At 44.5% G+C, this 22169-nt stretch overlaps 1 protein-coding gene across 2 annotated transcripts in view; it reads left to right on the top strand.

Annotated features, from left to right (window-relative positions):
- Nucleotides 1-22169, top strand: part of xrcc5 (X-ray repair complementing defective repair in Chinese hamster cells 5) — a 487392-nt gene that overhangs the window by 254233 nt on the left and 210990 nt on the right. The window lies entirely within an intron of this gene.

The following is a 22169-nucleotide window of genomic DNA, read 5'->3' as shown; positions in this document are numbered from 1 at the left end:
GATAGAGGTTGAAATTGGTGTCAGTCCATAATATCTTTGACCCAGTGTGCTGGTGGTATTATTTGTTTCAGTGTGCATACTTACATTTTTATTCTTTATCATCAGTTTCTGAAATCTGTGTAAATGAATGACTGACTGTCCTAAAGCTGATACATGTGGTTCAGTCTGCAAGTTAAAGTGCATGCACTGATTCAACTATCGGCCAGTCAGTTTAACCTCGGTGGTTACCCTACTCAACCTTACCCATTTAATCTTCCGTAGACCGTGTACAATCTGCTGTCTACCAATTCATTTAATCTCCATCCACAGTCTGTGTGCAAATTACACCATCAGGGACTAAACCCTCCCCTGAAATTGCCCACCATTGCACTGCTCGCGGAGGTGTGGATGGAATGGAAAATCTTGAATTTTGTCCTGTTAGCTGTACTTAAAGTAGATAAGTCACCCATCCTAGGTTGCTGGGGTAAGTAAGGGTGGAAATTGCGGAGGTACTGGCCATAATCTTCCAAACATCCATAGATACGGGGGTGGTGCCAGAGGACTGCAAATGTTACACCCTTGTTCAAAAAAAGGTGTAAGGATAAATCCAGCAACTATAGGCCAGTCAGTTTAACCTCAGTGGTGGGGAAATTTTAAAAAATGATAATACAGGACAGAATTAAAAGTCACTTGGATGAGGGTGGATTGATTAGGGAAAGCCAGCACGAATTTGTTAAAGGCAAATCGTGTTTAACCAACTTGATAGAGTTTTTTGATGAGGTAACAGAGAAGGTCGATGAGGGCAATGCAGTTGAAGTGGTGAATATGGACTTTCAAAAGGCATTTGATAAAGTGCCGCATGGTAGGCTTGTCATCAAGATTGCAGCCAATGGAATAAAGGGGGCAGTAGCAACATGGTTACAGAATTGGCTAAGTGACAGGAAACAGAGTAGTGGTGAACAGTTGTTTTTCAGATTGGAGGGAGGTGTACAGTGGTGTTCAACAGGGGTCTGTGCTGGGACCACTGCTTTTCTTGATTATATATTAAGGACTTGGACTTGGGTGTACAGGGCTCAATTTCAAAATTTGCAGATAACACAAAACTTGGAAGGGTAGTGAACAGTGAGGAGGATAGTGATAGACTGGCTGGTGGAATGGGCGGACACGTGGCAGATCAAATTTAACGCAGAAAAATGCAAAGTGATACATTTCGGTAGGAAGAACGAGAAGAGACTATATAAACTAGAGGGCACAATTCTAAAACGGGTACAGGAACAGAGAGATCTGGGGTTTATGTGCACAAATCATTGAAGGTGGCATGGCATGTTAAGAAAGCGGTTAAAAAAGCATAGGGGCTTTATAAATAGAGGCATAGAGTACAAAAGTATGGAAGTTATATTGAACCTTTATAAAACACAGGTTTGGCCACAAGTGGAGTGTCCAGTTCTGGGCACTGCACTTTAGGAAAGATGTGAAGGCCTTAAAGAGGGTGCAGAAGAGATTTACGAGAATGATTCCAGGGATTAGGGACTTAAGTTACGTAGACTGGAGAAGCTGGGGTTGTTCTCCTTAGAACAGAGAAGGTTGAGAGGAGACTTGATAGAGGTATTCAAAATCATGAAGGGTCTAGACAGAGTAGATAGAGAGAAACTGTTCCCATTAGCGGAAGGGTCAAGAACCAAAGGACATAGATGTAAGATGATTGATAAAAGAACCAAAGGTGACATGAGGAAAAACGTTTTTACACAGCGAGTGGTTAGGATCTGGAATGCACTGCCCGAGGGGGTGGTGGAGCCAGATTCAATAATGGCCTTCAAAAGGGAACTGGATAAGTACTTGAAAGGAAAAATTTGGCCCATATCCCTCTATACCCATCTTACCCATGTAACTGTCCAAATGCTTTTTAAAAGACAAAATTGTACCCGCCTCTACTACTGCCTCTGGCAGCTCGTTCCAGACACTCACCACCCTTTGAGTGAAAAAATTGCCCCTCTGGACCCTTTTGTATCTCTCCCCTCTCACCTTAAATCTATGCCCCCTCGTTATAGACTCCCCTACCTTTGGGAAAAGATTTTGACTATCTACCTTATCTATGCCCCTCATTATTTTATAGACTTCTATAAGATCACCCCTTAACCTCCTACTCTCCAGGGAAAAAAGTCCCAGTCTGTCTAACCTCTCCCTATAAGTCAAACCATCAAGTCCCGCTAGCATCCTAGTAAATCTTTTCTGCACTCTTTCTAGTTTAATAATATCCTTTCTATAATAGGGTGACCAGAACTGTACACAGTATTCCAAGTGTGGCCTCACCAATGCCCTGTACAACTTCAACAAGACATCCCAACTCCTGCATTCAATGTTCTGACCAATGAAACCAAGCATGCCGAATGCCTTCTTCACCACCCTATCCACCTGTGACTCCACTTTCAAGGAGCTATGAACCTGTACTCCTAGATCTCTTTGTTCCATAACTCTCCCCAACGCCCGACCATTAACGGAGTAGGTCCTGGTCCGATTCGATCTACCAAAATGCATCACCTCACATTTATCTAAATTAAACTCCATCTGCCATTCATCGGCCCACTGGCCCAATTTATCAAGATCCCGTTGCAATCCTAGATAACCTTCTTCACTGTCCACAATGCCACCAATCTTGGTGTCATCTGCAAACTTACTAACCATGCCTCCTAAATTCTCATCCAAATCATTAATATAAATAACAAATAACAGCGGACCCAGCACCGATCCCTGAGGCACACCGCTGGACACAGGCAGCCAGTTTGAAAAACAACCCTCTACAACCACCCTCTGTCTTCTGTCGTCAATCCAATTTTGTATCCAATTGGCTACCTCACCTTGGATCCCATGAGATTTAACCTTATGTAACAACCTACCATGCGGTACCTTGTCAAAGGCTTTGCTGAAGTCCATGTAGACCACGTCTACTGCACAACCCTCATCTATCTTCTTGGTTACCCCTTCAAAAAACTCAATCAAATTCGTGAGACATGATTTTCCTCTCACAAAACCATGCTGACTGTTCCTAATTAGTCCCTGCCTCTCCAAATGCCTGTAGATCCTGTCCCTCAGAATACCCTCTAACAACTTACCCACTACAGATGTCAGGCTCACCGGTCTGTAGTTCCCAGGCTTTTCCCTGCCGCCCTTCTTAAACAAAGGCACAACATTTGCTACCCTCCAATCTTCAGGCACCTCACCTGTAGCTGTCGATGATTCAAATATCTCTGCTAGGGGACCCACAATTTCCCCCCTAACCTCCCATAACGTCCTGGGATACATTTCATCAGGTCCCGGAGATTTATCTACCTTGATGCGCGTTAAGACTTCCAGCACCTCCCTCTCTGTAATATGTACACTCCTCAAGACATCACTATTTATTTCCCCAAGTTCCCTAACATCCATGCCTTTCTCAACCGTAAATACCGATGTGAAATATTCATTCAGGATCTCACCCATCTCTTGTGGTTCCGCACATAGATGACCTTGTTGATCCTTCAGAGGCCCTACTCTCTCCCTAGTTACTCTTTTGCCCTTTATGTATTTGTAGAAGCTCTTTGGATTCTCCTTTGCCTTATCTGCCAAAGCAATCTCATGTCCCCTTTTTGCCCTCCTGATTTCTCTCTTAACTCTACTCCGGCAATCTCTATACTCTTCAATGGATCCACTTGATCCCAGCTGCCTATGCATGTCATATGCCTCCTTCTTCTTTTTGACTAGGGCCTCAATCTCCTGAGTCATCCAAGGTTCCTTACTTCTACCAGCCTTGCCCTTCACTTTATAAGGAATGTGCTTACCCTGAACCCTGGTTAACACACTTTTGAAAGCCTCCCACTTACCAGACGTCCCTTTGCCTGCCAACAGACTCTCCCAATCAACTTAATCTATTAATATCTCTCTCTAATTTTATGCTTCCATCTACACCACAACCCCAGCACAAAGTCCAAGGAAGGCACAGGGAGGCTGCATTGTCGGAGGTGCAATCTTTCAGATGAGACGTTAAGCCACTCAGGTGGATGTAAATGATCCCATGCCACGATTTGAAGAAGAGAAGGTGACATCTGCCCGGTATCCTGGCCAATATTTATCCCTCAACCAACATCACTGAAACAGATTATCTGCTCATTTATCTAATTGCTGTTTGTGGGATCTTGCTGTGCACAAATTGGCTGCTGCGTTTCCTACATTACAATAGTGACTAAACCTTTTTTTTTAAAAGTACTTCATTGGCTGTAAAGCACTTTGGAACATCTTGAGCATGTGAAAGGCACGATATAAATGCAAGTTCTTTCATTCTCTCTTTCTCTCTTTATTTTTGACTTGAGAGTCTTGATATTTCTGTGCACTTATGTCCAGGGGAGCAGCTATTTACATAAAATTAGATAGAACGTATAGCACAAAAAAGGCCATTCGGTGCAACAGGTCCATGCCGGTGTTTATGCTCCACACGAGTCTCCTCCCTCCCTTCTTCATCTAACCCTATCAGCATATCCTTCTATTTCTTTCTCCCCCATGTGTTTATCGAGCTTCCCCTTAAATGCTTTCTCTGCTATTTGCCTCAACAGCCCCTTGTGGTAACGACTTCCACATTTCAACCACTCTCTGAGAAAGAAGTTTCTCCTGAATTCCCTATTGGATTTATTAATAATTCTTATATTTATGGCCCCTAGTTCTGGTCTCCCCCACAAGTGGAAACATCATCTCTACCCTATCATAAGAACATAAGAACATAAGAAATTGGAGCAGGAGTAGGCCAATCGGCCCCTCGAGCCTGCTCCGCCATTCAATAAGATCATGGCTGATCTGATCCCAACCACAAATCTAAAGAACACAAGAAGTCGGAGCAGGACCCGGCCACATAGCCCCTGGGCCCTCTCCGCCACCCACAGGGCATTGACCGATCCGAACTCAGCTTCATGTCCAATTTCCTGCCCGCTCCCCATAACCCCTAATTCCCTTTACTTCTAGGAAACTGTCTATTTCTGTTTTAAATTTATCTAATGATGTAGCTTCCACAGCTTCCTGGGGCAGCAAATTCCACAGACCTACCACCCTCTGAGTGAAGAAGTTTCTCCTCATCTCAGTTTTGAAAGAGCAGCCCCTTATTCTAAGATTATGCCCCCTAGTTCTAGTTTCACCCATCTTTGGGAACATCCTTACTGCATCCACCCGATCAAGACCCTTCACAATCTTATATGTTTCAATAAGATCGCCTCTCATTCTTCTGAACTCCAATGAGTAGAGTCCCAATCTACTCAACCTCTCCTCATATGTCCGCCCCCTCATCCCCGGGATTAACCGAGTGAACCTTCTTTGTACTGCCTCGAGAGCAAGTATGTCTTTTCTTAAGTATGGAGACCAAAACTGTATGCAGTATTCCAGGTGCGGTCTCACCAATACCTTATATAACTGCAGCAATACCTCCTTGTTTTTATATTCTATCCCCCTAGCAATAAAAGCCAACATTCCGTTGGCTTTCTTGATCACCTGCTGCACCTGCATACCAACTTTTTGATTTTCTTGCACTAGGACCCCCAGATCCCTTTGTACTGCAGTACTTTCCAGTCTCTCGCCATTAAGAAAATAACTTGCTCTCTGATTTTTCCTGCCAAAGTGCATAACCTCACATTTTCCAATATTATATTGCATCTGCCAAATCTCCGCCCACTCACCCAGCCTGTCTATATCCCCTTGCAGGTTTTTTATGTCCTCCTCACTCTCTACTTTCCCTCCCATCTTTGTATCATCTGCAAATTTTGATATGTTGCACTCGGTCCCCTCCTCCAAATCGTTAATATAGATTGTAAAGAGTTGGGGACCCAGCACCGACCCCTGTGGAACACCACTGGTTACTGGTTGCCAGTCCGAAAATGAACCATTTATCCCAACTCTCTGCTTCCTGTTTGATAACCAATCCTCCACCCATGCCAGAATATTACCCCCAATCCCGTGATTTTTTATCTTAAGTAATAATCTTTTATGTGGCACCTTGTCGAATGCCTTCTGGAAGTCTAAATACACTACGTCCACTGGTTCCCCTTTATCCACCCTATACGTTATATCCTCGAAGAACTCAAGCAAATTTGTCAGACATGACTTCCCCTTCATAAAGCCATGCTGACTTTGTCCTATTAAATTATGCTTATCTAAATGTTCCGTTACTGTCTCCTTAATAATAGACTCCAAAATTTTACCCACCACAGATGTTAAGCTAACTGGCCTATAATTTCCAGCCTTCTGCCTACTACCCTTTTTAAATAACGGTGTTACATTAGCAGTTTTCCAATCTGCCGGGACCTCTCCTGAGTCCAGGGAATTTTGGAAAACTATCACCAAAGCATCCACAATCCCTACTGCCACTTCCCTCAAGACCCTAGGATGGAAGCCATCAGGTCCAGGGGATTTATCCGCCTTGAGTCCCATTATTTTACTGAGTACCATCTCCTGAGTGATTTTAATCGTATTTAGCTCCTCCCCCCCGAGAGTCCCCTGTTTGTCCAGTGTTGGGATATTCTTAGTGTCCTCTACTGTAAAGACTGAAACAAAATATTTGTTCAGCATTTTTGCCATCTCCATGTTTCCCACCATTAATTTCCCGGTCTCATCCTCTAAGGGACCTATGTTTGCCTTAGCCACCCTTTTTCTTTTTATATAACTATAGAAACTCTTGCTATCTGTTTTTATATTTTTTGCTAATTTCTTTTCATAATCTAACTTCCCTTTCTTAATCAATCCTTTAGTTACTTTTTGCTGTCTTTTGAAGAATTCCCAATCTTCTATCCTCCCACTAAGTTTGGCTACCTTATATGTCCTTGTTTTTAGTCGGATACTATCCTTGATTTCTTTACTTAGCCACGGATGGCTGTCATTTCTTTTACACCCTTTTTTCCTCAGTGGAATATATTTATTTTGAAAGTTGTAAAATAACTCCCTAAATGAACACCACTGCTCATGTACCGTCTTACCCTTTAATCTATTTTCCCAGTCCACTTTAATCAATTCCGCTCTCATACCATCATAGTCTCCTTTATTCAAGCTCAGTACGCTTGTTTGAGAATCAACCTTCTCACCCTCTAATTGGATATGGAATTCAACCATGTTGTGGTCGCTCGTTCCAAGGGGATCCTTAACTAGGACATTATTAATTAATCCTGACTCATTACACAGGACCAGGTCCAAGGTTGCCTGCCCCCTTGTAGGATCAGTTACATACTGCTCAAGAAATCCATCCCTGATGCACTCAATGAACTCGTCCTCAAGGCTGCTCTGCCCAATTTGATTTGTCCAGTTAATATGATAATTAAAATCCCCCATAATTATGGCTGTTCCCTTATTACATGCCCCGACTATCTCCTGATTAATACTTCTTCCAGCAGAGTTGCAACTATTAGGAGGCCTATATACTACGCCCACTAATGTTTTTTTTCCCTTATTATTCCTTATCTCCACCCAAACTGTTTCATTATCTTGATGCTTTGTCCCAATATCATTTCTCTGTATTACAGTGATTCCTTCCTTTATTAACATAGCCACCCCACCTCCCCTTCCTTCCTGCCTGTCCTTCCTGATTGTTAAATACCCTGGCATATTTAATTCCCAGTCGTTGTCACCCTGCAGCCATGTTTCTGTAATGGCCACAAGATCATACCCATACGTAGTTATTTGTGCCGTTAACTCGTCCATTTTATTACGGATGCTACGTGCATTCAGATAAAGAACTTTCAAATCTGTTTTGTGACGCTTAGTTCCTGCTTTTTCCTTTTTTAACACTTTACCTATTACTCCATACCTTCTGTCCCTTCCTGTTACGCTTTCCTCTCTCTCCCTGCTCAGGTTCCCAACCCCCTGCCACTTTAGTTTAAACCCTCCCCAACAGCACTAGCAAACACTCCTCCTAGGACAGCGGTCCCGGCCCTGCCCAGGTGCAGACCATCCGGTTTGTACTGGTCCCACCTCCCCCAGAACCGTTTCCAGTGTCCCAGGAATTTGAATCCCTCCCCCTTGCACCATTCCTCTAGCCACGTATTCATTTGAAATATCCTCCTATTTCTACTCTGACTAGCACGTGGCACTGGCAGCAATCCTGAGATTACTACCTTTGAGGTCCTATTTTTTAATTTACCTCCTAACTCCCTATATTCTGCTTTTAGGACCTCATCCCCTTTTTTACCTATATCGTTGGTGCCTATGTGCACCACGACAGCTGGCTGTTCGCCCTCCCCCTCCAAAATGTTCTGTATGGACGAAGAGCATGACCAGCACCAGCAGCCTCGCAGTCCACGCCGTCCGCCGCAGAGACGTGGATCCCCCCAACACGGTGTTGTTGCACGCCCACCTGCACAGCAGGAGGGAGGGCTACCGCAGAGAGAGACGCGTCGCAGAGGGCACTACCCTCGCCACAGGGTCCACAGACCGAGGCGCAGCTCCCCGGACCTCTCCTAGCAGCAGTGCACAGGGAGGCGCAGATTCGCTCGACATGTAGTCGTGGAGATCTGCAGCCTCTTTCATGCCGAGCTGCTCCTGGCTGGCCCCAGCACCAACTGCTTACCTGTCGCTGGCAAAGTCACCACTGCCCTCCATACCTTCTCCTCCGCATCCTTCCAGGGTGCAGCCGGCTACACCGCCGATGTCTCTCAGTCGTCTGCGCGGACGAGCCCTGCAAATACACCTGCACCTACTCTGCAGTAACACGATGGGTGGCATCAGTGGTGGGTCCTCATAGTGATACCCAGGAGCGGGCATTATTGGACACAACGGACAGGATTCGCGGAGACATGGCAGTGGTGGTGTCAATATAATGTGTGCTGTTTGTTGCTCTGAAATTCAATATGGGTAACACCCATGACAAACCCTCAGACACCCTTGTGCACCCCCTTCATGCTGACGAGACGTTTGCCTTACGCTGCCTACTGCACATATGTGATGCATGCCCTGTGGCTGCAGCAAAGGTGGTGGCAGGTTGAGTGAGGCTGGCCGTGAGGGAGATGCACGAGAGGGTGAGTATGGGATGGAGCCATGAGATTGTATGAGGATTGGGTCGCGTGTTAGTGGCAGGATGAGTACTGGCGAGGTGAGTAGGTGGAGGTAAGATGAGGATGGGGTGTGAGTGGGCATGAAGGGTGATGTGACAGAATAGTGTTGGCGGTGCCGAAGGAGATTTGGGGTGGGGGCAGTGTTGTGGCAGACGGAGTGTAGGGGAAAGACTTCGTGTTCTCACTGTGGCGGACCTACTGCGGTCATTGCAGCGCCTCCTGCACTGTATGCAGGTGGGCCATATGTTGGTGGCGCAGGTGACCCCCTCTGCCACCTCGAGCCAGGCCTTCTTGGTGGCAGAGGCAGGCCGCTTCCTCCCGCCCGCCGGGGGGAAGATCTGTGTCCTCCCCCTCCTCCTCACCCCATCTGATGATACCTGGGGTGAGGCATCATTAAACTGGGAGCAGCCTTCCCCCTGGGCTGCTCCATGCTGCAATTTGTTCCATTGGTTGCAGCATCTGTCAGTGGAGGACTGCCCCTTTAACTAGAGAGCCTCCAGCTGACAGATCGTTCTGCGCATGCGCAGCCCGAACGACGCGCAGTCCAGCGCCGTGGACCCCGGAGGAGCAGGTAATTGATTCCTATTAGTGGGTTGCCTGCTACGATCGCGTGGGCAACCCACTAATTTCGCCGTTCGCGTTTTCGACGCTCCCGGAGGACCACCCGCTGGGAACCCGCAGGCCTGCTAAATTCGAGCCCTAAGTGTCACAAAACATATTTGAAAGTTCATTATCTAAATGCACGTAGCATTCGTAACAAAATGGACGAGTTAACGGCACAAATAACTACGTATGGGTATGATCTTGTGGCCATTACAGAAACATGGCTGCAGGGTGACAACGACTGGGAATTAAATATGCCAGGGTATTTAACAATCAGGAAGGACAGGCAGGAAGGAAGAGGAGGTGGGGTGGCTATGTTAATAAGGGAAGGAATCACTGTAATACAGAGAAATGATATTGGGACAAAGGATCAGGATAATGAAACAGTTTGGGTAGAGATAAGGAATAATAAGGGGAAAAAAACACTAGTGGGCGTAGTATATAGGCCTCCTAATAGTAGCAACTCTGCTGGAAGAAGTATTAATCAGGAAATAGTCGGGGCATGTAATAAGGGAACAGCTATAATTATGGGGGATTTTAACTATCATATTAACTGGACAAATCAAATTGGGCAGGGCAGCCTTGAGGAAGAGTTTATTGAGTGTATTCGGGATGGATTTCTTGAGCAGTATGTAACTGATCCTACAAGGGGGCAAGCAACCTTGGACCTGGTCCTGTGTAATGAGCCAGGATTAATTAATAATGTCCTAGTTAAAGATCCCCTTGGAATGAGTGACCATAACATGGTTACATTCCATATCCAATTAGAGGGTGAGAAGGTTGGCTCTCAAACAAGCGTACTAAGCTTGAATAAAGGAGACTATGATGGTATGAGAGTGGAATTGATTAAAGTGGACTGGGAAAATAGATTAAAGGGTAAGACGGTACGTGAGCAGTGGTGTTCATTTAAAGAGTTATTTTACAACAATCAAAAAAAATATATTCCACTGAGGAAAAAAGGTTGTAAAAGAAATGACAGCCGTTCATAGCTAAGTATAGAAATTAAGGATAGTATCCGACTAAAAACAAGGACATATAAGGTAGCCAAACTTATGGGAGGATAGAAGATTGGGAGGTGTCCAAAAGACAGCAAAAAGTAACTAAAGGATTGATTAAGAAAGGGAAGATAGATTATGAAAATAAATTAGCAAAAAATATAAAAGCAGATAGCAAGAGTTTCTGCAGTTATATAAAAAGAAAAAGGGTGGCTAAGGCAAACGTAGGTCCCTTAGAGGATGAGACCGGGAAATTAATGGTGGGAAACATGGAGATGGCAAAAATGCTGAACAAATATTTTGTTTCAGTCTTTACGGTAGAGGACACTAAGAATATCCCAACACTGGACAAACAGGGGGCTCCAGGGAGGGGGAAGGAGCTAAATACGATTAAAATCACTAAGGAATTGGTACTCAGTAAAATAATGGGACTCAAGGCGGATAAATCCCCCGGACCTGATGGCTTACATCCTAGGGTCTTGAGGGAAGTGGCAGTAGGGATTGTGGATGCTTTGGTAATAATTTTCCAAAATTCTCTGGACTCAGCAAAGGTCCCGGCAGATTGGAAAACTGCTAATGTAACACCCTTATTTAAAAAGGGTAGCAGGCAGAAGGCTGGAAATTATAGACCAGTTAGCCTAACATCTGTGGTGGGTAAAACTTTGGAGTCTATTATTAAGGAGACAGTAACGGAACATTTAGATAAACATAATTTAATAGGACAAAGTCAGCAAGGCTTTATGAAGGGGAAGTCATGTCTGACAAATTTGCTTGAGTTCTTTGAGGACATAACGTACAGGGTGGATAAAGGGGAACCAGTGGACGTAGTGTATTTAGACTTCCAGAAGGCATTCGACAAGGTGCCACATAAAAGATTATTGCTCAAGATAAAGAATCACTGGATTGGGGGTAATATTCTGGCATGGGTGGAGTATTGGTTATCTAACAGGAAGCAGAGAGTTGGGATAAATGGTTAATTCTCGGACTGGCAACCAGTAGCCAGTGGTGTTCCGCAGGGGTCGGTGCTGGGTCCCCAGCTCTTTACAACCTATATTAACGATTTGGAGGAGGGGACCGAGTGTAACGTATCAAAGTTTGCAGATGATACAAAGATGGGAGGGAAAGTAGAGAGTGAGGAGGACATAAAAACCCTACAGGGGGATATAGACAGGCTGCGTGGAGATTTGGCAGATGTGAGGTTATGCACTTTGGCAGGAATAATCAGAGAGCAAGTTATTATCTTAATGGCGAGAAACTGGAAAGTACTGCAGTACAAAGGGATCTGGGGGTCTTAGTGCAAGAAAATCAAAAAGTTAGTATGCAGGTGCAGCAGGTGATCAAGAAGGCCAACGGAATGTTGGCTTTTATTGCTAGGGGGATAGAATATAAAAACAGGGAGGTATTGCTGCAGTTATATAAGGTATTGGTGAGACCGCACCTGGAATACTGTATACAGTTTTGGTGTTCATACTTAAGACATACTTGCTCACGAGGCAGTACAAAGAAGGTTCACTCGGTTAATCCCGGGGATGAGGGGGCGGACATATGAGGAGAGGTTGAGTAGATTGGGACTCTACTCATTGGAGTTCAGAAGAATGAGAGGCGATCTTATTGAAACATATAAGAATGTAAAGGGGCTTGATCGGGTGGATGCGGTAAGGATGTTCCCAAGGATGGGTGAAACTAGAACTAGGGGGCATAATCTTAGAATAAGGGGCTGCTCTTTCAAAACTGAAATGAGGAGAAACTTCTTCACTCAGAGGGTGGTAGGTCTGTGGAATTTGTTGCCCCAGGAAGCTGTGGAAGCTACATCATTAAATAAATTTAAAACAGAAATAGACAGTTTCCGAGAAGTAAAGGGAATTCGGGGTTACGGGGAGTGGGCAGGAAATTGGACATGAAGCTGAGTTCGGATCTGTCAAGGCCCTGTGGGTGGCGGAGCGGGCCCAGGGGCTGAGTGGCCGGGTCCTGCTCCTACTTCTTGTGTTGTTTTGATTTGAGGTTAGGATCAGATCAGCCATGATCTTATTGAATGGCGGAGCAGGCTCGAGGGGCCGATTGGCCTACTCCTGCTCCTATTTCTTTTGTTCTTATGTTCTTATATCACCCCTCAGTCTTCTCTTTTCTAGAGAAAGGAGCCCCATCCTGTTCAACCTTTCCTGTTGGGTATTACCTCTCAGTTCTGGTATCATCCTAGTAAATTTTTTTTGCACCGTTTCCGGTTTGCACCATATTTTTATAATATGGAGACCAGAACTGTTCAATGTACTCCAAGAGGAGCACCTTCACCACACGGACTGCAGCGGTTCAAGAAGGCAGCTCAGCACCACCTTCCCAGGGGCAATTAGAAATGGGAAGTAAATGCTGGCCTTGCCAGCGACGCCCACATCCCATGAATGAATTAAAAATAAATGTGGTCGAACCAAGTTCTATACAAGTTTAACATAACTTCTCTGCTTTTCAATTCTATCCCTCTCGAAATGAACCCCAGTGCTTTGTTTGCTTGTTTTATGACCTTATTAACCTGCGTCGCTACTTTTAAGATGTGTGTATCTGTGCTCCCAGATCCCTCTGCTCCTCTCCCCCATTTAGACTCTTATTTTCCAAGGAGTATGTGGCCTCCTTTTTCTTCCTATCAAAATGTACCACCTCACACTCGTCCACATTGAAACTCATTTGCCAATTATAAGCCCATTCTGCAAATTTATTAATGTCTTCCTGCATTTGTCACAGACCTCCTCGGTATTAACTATCCCCCAATTTCATAGAAGCATAGAATGGTTACAGCACACAAGGAAGTCATTCGGCCCATTGAGCCCGTGCTGGCTCTTTGTAAGAACATAACAAATCGGAGCAGGAGTTGGCCATATGGCCCCTTGAGCCTGCTCTGCCCTTCAATAAGATCATGGCTGATCTTCGACCTCAACTCCACTTTCCCACCCAATCCCCATATCCCTTGAGTCCCCTAGAGTCCAAAAATCTATCTTTCAGCCTTGAATATACTCCATGACTCAACATCCACAGCCCTTACATAGAGGCTTGTGAATTCCAAAGATTTACAAGCCTCTACGTCAACAATGCAATTGGCCCCATTCCCCCCCTTTCCCTATAGCCCTGCAAAATTTTTCCTTTCAAGTGTTTATCCAATTCCTTTTTGAACGCCACGATTGAATTTGCTTCCACCATCCTTTCAGGTAGCGCATTCCAGATCATAACTACTCGCTGCGTAAAAACGTTTTTCCTCATGTCGCCTTTGGTTCTTTTGCCAATCACCTTAAATCTGTGTCCTCTGGTTCACGACCCATCTGCCAATGGGAACAGTTTCTCTTTATTTACTTTTTCTAAACCCTTCATGATTTTGAACACTTCTATCAAATCTCCTCTTAACTTTCTCTGCTCGAAGGAGAACAACCCCAGGATTTCGGAGCTTGAGCAACAGCTGGGATCACTGCAGTGCACGTGAGGCTGAGAGTTTTGTGGATAGCACGTTTCAGGAAGTGAACACCCCGCAGCTTAAGAAAGTGCAGGTAGAGAGGGATTGGGTGAATGCCAGACAGACAAGGAGGACCAGGCAGGTAGTGCAGGAGTCTCACTCTCTAACCAGTATTCATGTTCTGAGTACTGGTGGGGGAGAGGGTTCCTCTGGGGACTGCAGCCAGAGCCAAGACCATAGCACCATGGGTGGCTTAGCTGTACGGGGGAAAAGGAGAAAGGGCAGGAGAGCAATAGTGATAGGGGATTCTATAGTTCAGGGAGAAGAAAGGCGTTTCTGCGGCCGCAGACCTGATTCCAGGATGGTCCCACATGGCAGACTGGTCAAAAAAGTACAAGCCCACGGGATCCAAGGGAAAATGGCAAGTTGGATCCAAAATTGGCTCAGTGGCAGGAAGCAAAGGGTAATGGTCAACGGGTGTTTTTGTGACTGGAAGGCTGTGTCCAGTGGGGTTCCGCAGGGCTCAGTACCAGGTCCTGACCTGTGATATATATTAATGATTTGGACTTAAATGTAGGGGGCATAATTAAGAAGTTTGCAGATGATACAAAAATAGGTCGTGTGGTTGATAGTGAGGAGGAAAGCTGTCGACTGCAGGAAGATATCAATGGACTGGTCAGGTGGGCAGAAAAGTGGCAAATGGAATTCAATCCGGTCAGGATTGGGAACCAATTACACCAGGTTAGAAGGTCTACAGGAGAGATAGGGAAAATGGAAGAGGGGGAGGAGTAGCCTTAATGATTAGAGATGAAATCACTTCAACAATAAAGGGGGATATAACGAGAGGTAAGCAGCCAATAGAGACCTTATGGGTTGAATTGAGAAATAGGAAAGGATCTAAGACCATAGTGGGAGTTGTATATAGGAGCCCTGGCAGCAGCTCTGAAGTGCTAGATTGTATAAATGCAGAGATTAGACAAGCTTGTAACAAAGGCATAGTGGTCTTAATAGGGGACTTCAATCTTCACATAGATTAGGAAAAGCAGACTAGCAACTGTCAGAAAGGTAGTGAATTTCTTGAGTGTGTCCGGGATAGTTTTCCACAGCAGTATGTCCGAGAGGCAACAAGGGGGCAAGCCATACTAGATTTAATAATGAGTAATGAACCAGATTTAGTTAACGGCTTAACTGTGCGTGAACATCTATCCAATAGTGATCATAACATGATCGAGTTCATTGTAGTCTTTGAAAGGAAAAAAAGTGAATCAGCTGCTAAGATTCTAGACTTGGGCAAGGCTGACTTGAATGGGATGAGACAGAGACTGTCCACAGTAAACTGGGCAAATCTGTTAATGGGTAAAACGACTGATGATCAGTGGGAAATGTTTAAAGAAACATTTAACGTGATACAGAATCGGTTTATACCCCTGAGGGACAAGAATTCTACTTGCCAAAAAAAAACAGCAATGGACAAATAAAGAGGTAAGGGACAGTATAAGACATAAGGAAAGGGCATACAAAAAGGCAAAAAATGGCACAGATCCTGGCGAATGGGAAAGATACAAAGATCAACAAAGGGTCACAAAACAGATAGTAAGGGCTACAAAAAGAGAGTATGAAAAGAAACTGGCAAGGGATATCAAAACCAATACGAAGAACTTTTATAGTTATATTAGGAAAAAGAGGGTGGTCAGGAGCAGTGTTGGCCCCTTAAAAACTGAAAGTGGGGATATTGTCATTGACAATGGGGAAATGGCGGACATGTTGAATAATTACTTTGCGTCAGTATTTACAGTCGAAAAAGAGGATAGCATGCCGGAAATCCCAAGAAAACCTATATTGAATCTGGGACAGGGACTCGATAAAATTAACATAAGTAAAGCAACAGTAATGAAGAAAATAATAGCACTAAAGAGTGACAATTCCCCAGGACCAGATGGTTTCCATCCCAGGGATTTAAAGGAAGTAGGTGAGCACATTGCAGATGCCCTAACTATAATCTTTCAAAGTTCTCTAGATTCAGGAACTGTCCCTCCAGGTTGGAAAATTGCACATGTCACTCCGCTTTTTAAGAAAGGAGAGAGAGGGAAACCGGGGAATTATAGACCAGTTAGCCTAACATCTGTTGTGGGTAAAATGCTGGAGTCTATAATTAAGGATAGGGTGACTGAACACCTCGAGATTTTTCAGTTAATCAGAGAGAGCCAGCATGGATTTGTGAAAGGTAGGTCGTGCCTGACAAACCTGATTGAATTTTTTGAAGAGGTGACTAAAGTAGTGGACGGGAATTTCAATGGATGTTATTTATATGGACATCCAGAAGGCATTTGATAAGGTCCCACATAAGAGACTGTTAGCTAAGATAGAAGCCCATGGAATCGAGGGAAAAGTACGGACTTGGTTAGGAAATTGGCTGAGCAAAAGGCGACAGAGAGTCGGGATAATGGGAAGGTACTCACATTGGCAGGATGTGACTAGTGGAGTCCCGCAGGGATCTGTCTTGGGGCCTCAATTATTCACAATATTTATTAACGACTTAAATGAAGGCATAGAAAGTCTCATATCTAAGTTTGCCGATGACACAAAGATTGGTGGCATTGTAAGCAGTGTAGATGAAAACATAAAATTACAAAGGGATATTGATAGATTAGGTGAATGGGCAAAACTGTGGCAAATGGAATTCAATGTGGACAAATGTGAGGTCATCCACTTTGGATCAAGAAAGGATAGAACAGGGTACTTTCTAAATGGTAAAAAGTTAAAAACAGTGGATGTCCAAAGGGACTTCGGGTTTCAGGTACATAGATCATTGAAGTGTCATGAACAGGTGCAGAAAATAATCAAGAAGGCAAATGGAATGTTGGCCTTTATATCTCGAGGACTAGAGTACAAGGGGACAGAAGTTATGCTGCAGCTATACAAAACCCTGGTTGGACTGCACCTGGAGTACTGTGAGCAGTTCTGGGCACCGCACCTTTGGAAGGACATATTGGCCTTGGAGGGAGTGCAACGTAGGTTTACTAGAATGATACCCGGACTTCAAGGGTTAAGTTACGAGGAGAGATTACACAAATTGGGGTTGTATTCTCTGGAGTTTCGAAGGTTAAGGGGCGATCTGATCGAAGTTTTCCAAAATTCCCTGGACTCAGGAGAGGTCCCGGCAGATTGGAAAACTGCTAATGTAACACCGTTATTTAAAAAGGGTAGTAGGCAGAAGGCTGGAAATTATAGGCCAGTTAGCTTAACATCTGTGGTGGGTAAAATTTTGGAGTCTATTATTAAGGAGACAGTAACGGAACATTTAGATAAGCATAATTTAATAGGACAAAGTCAGCATGGCTTTATGAAGGGGAAGTCATGTCTGACAAATTTGCTTGAGTTCTTCGAGGATATAACGTATAGGGTGGATAAAGGGGAACCAGTGGACGTAGTGTATTTAGACTTCCAGAAGGCATTCGACAAGGTGCCACATAAAAGATTATTACTTAAGATAAAAAATCACGGGATTGGGGGTAATATTCTGGCATGGGTGGAGGATTGGTTATCGAACAGGAAGCAGAGAGTTGGGATAAATGGTTCATTTTCGGACTGGCAACCAGTAACCAGTGGTGTTCCACAGGGGTCGGTGCTGGGTCCCCAACTCTTTACAATCTATATTAACGATTTGGAGGAGGGGACCGAGTGCAACATATCAAAATTTGCAGATGATACAAAGATGGGAGGGAAAGTAGAGAGTGAGGAGGACATAAAAAACCTGCAAGGGGATATAGACAGGCTGGGTGAGTGGGCGGAGATTTGGCAGATGCAATATAATATTGGAAAATGTGAGGTTATGCACTTTGGCAGGAAAAATCAGAGAGCAAGTTATTTTCTTAATGGCGAGAGACTGGAAAGTAGTGCAGTACAAAGGGATCTGGGGGTCCTAGTGCAAGAAAATCAAAAAGTTGGTATGCAGGTGCAGCAGGTGATCAAGAAAGCCAACGGAATGTTGGCTTTTATTGCTAGGGGAATAGAATATAAAAACAAGGAGGTATTGCTGCAGTTATATAAGGTATTGGTGAGACCGCACCTGGAATACTGCATACAGTTTTGGTCTCCATACTTAAGAAAAGACATACTTGCTCTCGAGGCAGTACAAAGAAGGTTCACTCGGTTAATCCCGGGGATGAGGGGGCGGACATATGAGGAGAGGTTGAGTAGATTGGGACTCTTCTCATTGGAGTTCAGAAGAATGAGAGGCGATCTTATTGAAACATATAAGATTGTGAAGGGTCTTGATCGGGTGGATGCAGTAAGGATGTTCCCAAAGATGGGTGAAACTAGAACTAGGGGGCATAATCTTAGAATAAGGGGCTGCTCTTTCAAAACTGAGATGAGGAGAAACTTCTTCACTCAGAGGGTGGTAGGTCTGTGGAATTTGCTGCCCCAGGAAGCTGTGGAAGCTACATCATTAGATAAATTTAAAACAGAAATAGACAGTTTCCTAGAAGTAAAGGGAATTAGGGGTTATGGGGAGCGGGCAGGAAATTGGACATGAAGCTGAGTTCGGATCGGTCAATGCCCTGTGGGTGGCGGAGAGGGCCCAGGGGCTATGTGGCCGGGTCCTGCTCCGACTTCTTGTGTTCTTTAGATTTGTGGTTGGGATCAGATCAGCCATGATCTTATTGAATGGCGGAGCAGGCTCGAGGGGCCGATTGGCCTACTCCTGCTCCAATTTCTTATGTTCTTATGTTCTTATTAAGGGGAACAGATAGAGTGGATAGAGAGAAACTATTTCCGCTGGTTGGGGATTTTAGGAGTAGGGGGCACAGTCTAAAAATTAGAGCCAGACCTTTCAGGAGTGAGATTTGAAAACATTTCTACACACAAAGGGTGGTAGAAGTTTGGAACTCTCTTCCGCAAACGGCAATTGATACTAGCTCAATTGCTAAATTTAAATGTGAGATAGATAGCTTTTTGGCAATCAAAGGTATTATGGGATATGGGCCAAAGGCAGGTATATGGAGCTCGATCACAGATCAGTGATGATCTTATCAAATGGCGGAGCAGGCACGAGGGGCTGAATGGCCTACTCCTGTTCCTATGTTCCTAGAAGTGTGAGGTAATACATTTGGGGAGGGCAATCAAGGCAAGGGAATACACAATAAATGGGAGGATACTGACAGGTGCGGAGGAAGTGAGGGATTTTGGAGTGCATGACCACAGATCCCTGAAGGTAGCAGGACAGGTAGATAAGGTGGTTAAGAAGGCATATGGAATACTTTCCTTTATTAGCCGAGGCATAGAATATAAGAGCAGGGATATTGTGCTGGAACTGTACAAAACACTAGTTGGGCCACAGCTTGAGTACTGTGTACAGTTCTGGCCAACACATTACAGGAAAGATGTGATTGCACTAGAGAGGGTACAGAGGAGATTTACGAGGATGTTGCCAGGACTGGAGAATTTTAGCTATGATGACAGATTGGATGGGCTGGAGTTGTTTTCTTTGGAACAGAGGAGGCTGAGGGGTGATTTGATTGAGGTGTACAAAATTATGAGAGACGTAGATAAGTGGATGGAAAGGACCTATTTCCCTTAGCAGAGAGGTCAAAAACTAGGGGACATAGATTTAAAGTGATTGGTAGAAGGATTAGAAGGGAGCTGAGGAAAAACCTTTTCACCCCGAGGGTGGTGGGGGTCTGGAAGTCACTACCTGAAAGGGTGGTCGAGGCAGAAACCCTCAACTCATTAAAAAAGTTCCTGGATGTGCACCTGAAGTGCTGTAACCTACAGGGCTATAGACCAAGTGCTGGAAAGTGGGATTAGGCTGGGGGGCTCATTTTCGGCCGGCGCAGACACGATGGGCCGAGTAGTGGCCCCCTGTGCCATAACTTTTCTGTGTTTCTATGATTCTTCTCCAGTCTATTCACGTAATTGAAGTCCCTCCTACCTGGAACCATTCTAGTAAATCTTTTCTGCACCCTCTCTGAGGCCTTCACATCCTTTCTAAAGTGCGGTGCAGTACTAGACCTGTGGCCGAGCCAGTGTTTTATAAAGGTTCAACATAACTGCCTTGCTTTTGTACTCTATACCTTTATTTGTAAAGTCCAGGTTCCCATATGCTTTTTTGACCGTTCTCTCAACCTGTCCTGCCACCTTCAAAGATTTGTGCACATATACCCCCAGGTGTCTTTGTTCCTGCACCACCTTTAGAATTGTACCATTTAGTTCATATTGCCTCTCCTCATTCCTCCTACCAAAATGCATCACTTTGCACTTGTCTGCAAATTTAGTAATTGTACTTCCGATTCTGGAGCCCGTATCGTTTATCTAAATGGTGAACAACAGTGATCCCAGCACCGATCCTTGTGGAACACCACTTCTCACCTTTTGCCAGTCTGAGTAACTACCCTTAACCCCTACTCTCTGTTTTCTGTTTTGTAGCCAGCTTGCTATCCACTGTGCTACCTGTACCCTGACTTCACCTTAGTCATGAGTCCATAATGCAGTACCTTATCGAAGGCCTTTTGAACATCCAAATATATTACATCTACAACATTACCCTTGTCTACTTTTTCTGTTACTCCTTCAAAGAATTCAATAAGCTTGGTCAAGCATGATCTTCCCTTTTGAAATCCATGCTGACTATTTATTATATTTTTGATTTCTAGATGTTTTTCTATTACACCTTTGAGTAAGGATTCCATTATCTTTCCTACCACCACAGCTAAGCTAATTGTTCTCTGGACTTGATCTATCTCCCTTTTTAAATATAGGAATCACATTAGTTGTCCGCCAGTCCTCTGGCCCCATTTGTAGATATGTAATTGGAAACTTTATTTACCCACCTCAAATTTCTGACCATGGCAACTTGACCCATACCATGGGCATTCATTTAGGAATTCTGCCAGCTCTTCTTGAGCAGAGTTAGGAGAAGGTGGATTAGCAGCAGATGAGAGGGCCATAGATGAGCAAAGGATCCCTTGCTGGCAGAGCAGCAACAGTGCAATCTCAGGCCCTCAGTGTCCTGGCTCAGGATTTACTGCTCACTCCTCTTCTTCCTCCCCCCTCCCAAAAAAGGTATATGAAGCGTCATTGCAGAATCCCTACCTGCCTGATGTTTCTTATCTTTAGCTGCGTTGAGATGTCCACAGTGCTCACAGATCCTGGATTCATTTTATTCCTTGAAATATTTGTTATGTTCAAGTTAGCAGCAGGGCTCAAGAGCAAACCAGATATTTATCCATTTCTTGTTTGAAGGAGGTATCTCAAAGTTCAGTCTGTGCAGGGGGCAGAGTGCAACTGGCTCAATCAGCAGAAAAACATGGCCCCTCGGCCCCACAGCGATGGCCCCTCAGTATAATTTAGTCTTAAGGAGTGTTTTCTGTTCACAAAGACAAATGAATTAGGTCATTCGGCTCTTCCTTCCATAGATACCTATCTGAACATCTAACTGCCAGATTAATAGAAGCACAGAAGCACCCTTTGGCCCATCGACATTGGCCATCTCTCTAAAAGGGCTGTCCACTGGATCCCATTCCGCTACCCTTTCAACATTTTCTTTTTCTTGAATGATCTCCAAGTTTTTGCTTCCACTCCCCTACTCGAAAATTACTCTGTGTGAAGCGGTGCATCCTGACATCAGTTTGGAACTTGTTGCTTTACTGGGTCGCACCTTTGTTCCCTTGTCCTTGCATGAAGTTACAAAGGGCCAAAGACAGACTAAGTGAGTGGGCAAAACTATGAAAATAGAGTTCAATGTGGGGAAGTGTGAGGTCATCCACTTTAGATCTGAGAAAGATAAATCACTAAAAGCTAGTGCATAGATACAAAAAGTAATCAAAAGGCTAATGAAATGTTGTCTTTATCTCAAGAGGGCTGGAATTCAAATGGGAGGAAGTTATGCTTCAGTAGCACAGAGCCTTGGGCAGACCCATCTGGTGTACTGCTGTTCACTTTTGGACTCCGAACCTCAAGATGGAAATATTGGCGTTGGAGGGGGTACAGCGCAGATTCACCAGAATGATGCACGGGCTAAAAGGATTAAATTATGAGGACAGGTTGCATAAACTTGGTTTGTAGTCCCTTGAGTTTAAATGGTTGAGAGGTGATCTAATCGAGGTTTTA

Source organism: Heptranchias perlo, chromosome 7 (assembly GCF_035084215.1).
Source record: "Heptranchias perlo isolate sHepPer1 chromosome 7, sHepPer1.hap1, whole genome shotgun sequence".
In the NCBI taxonomy this organism is placed as follows: Eukaryota; Metazoa; Chordata; class Chondrichthyes; order Hexanchiformes; family Hexanchidae; genus Heptranchias; species Heptranchias perlo.
The sequence above is the reverse complement of the archived record's forward strand: the minus strand, read 5'-3'. Positions and strand labels throughout refer to the sequence as shown.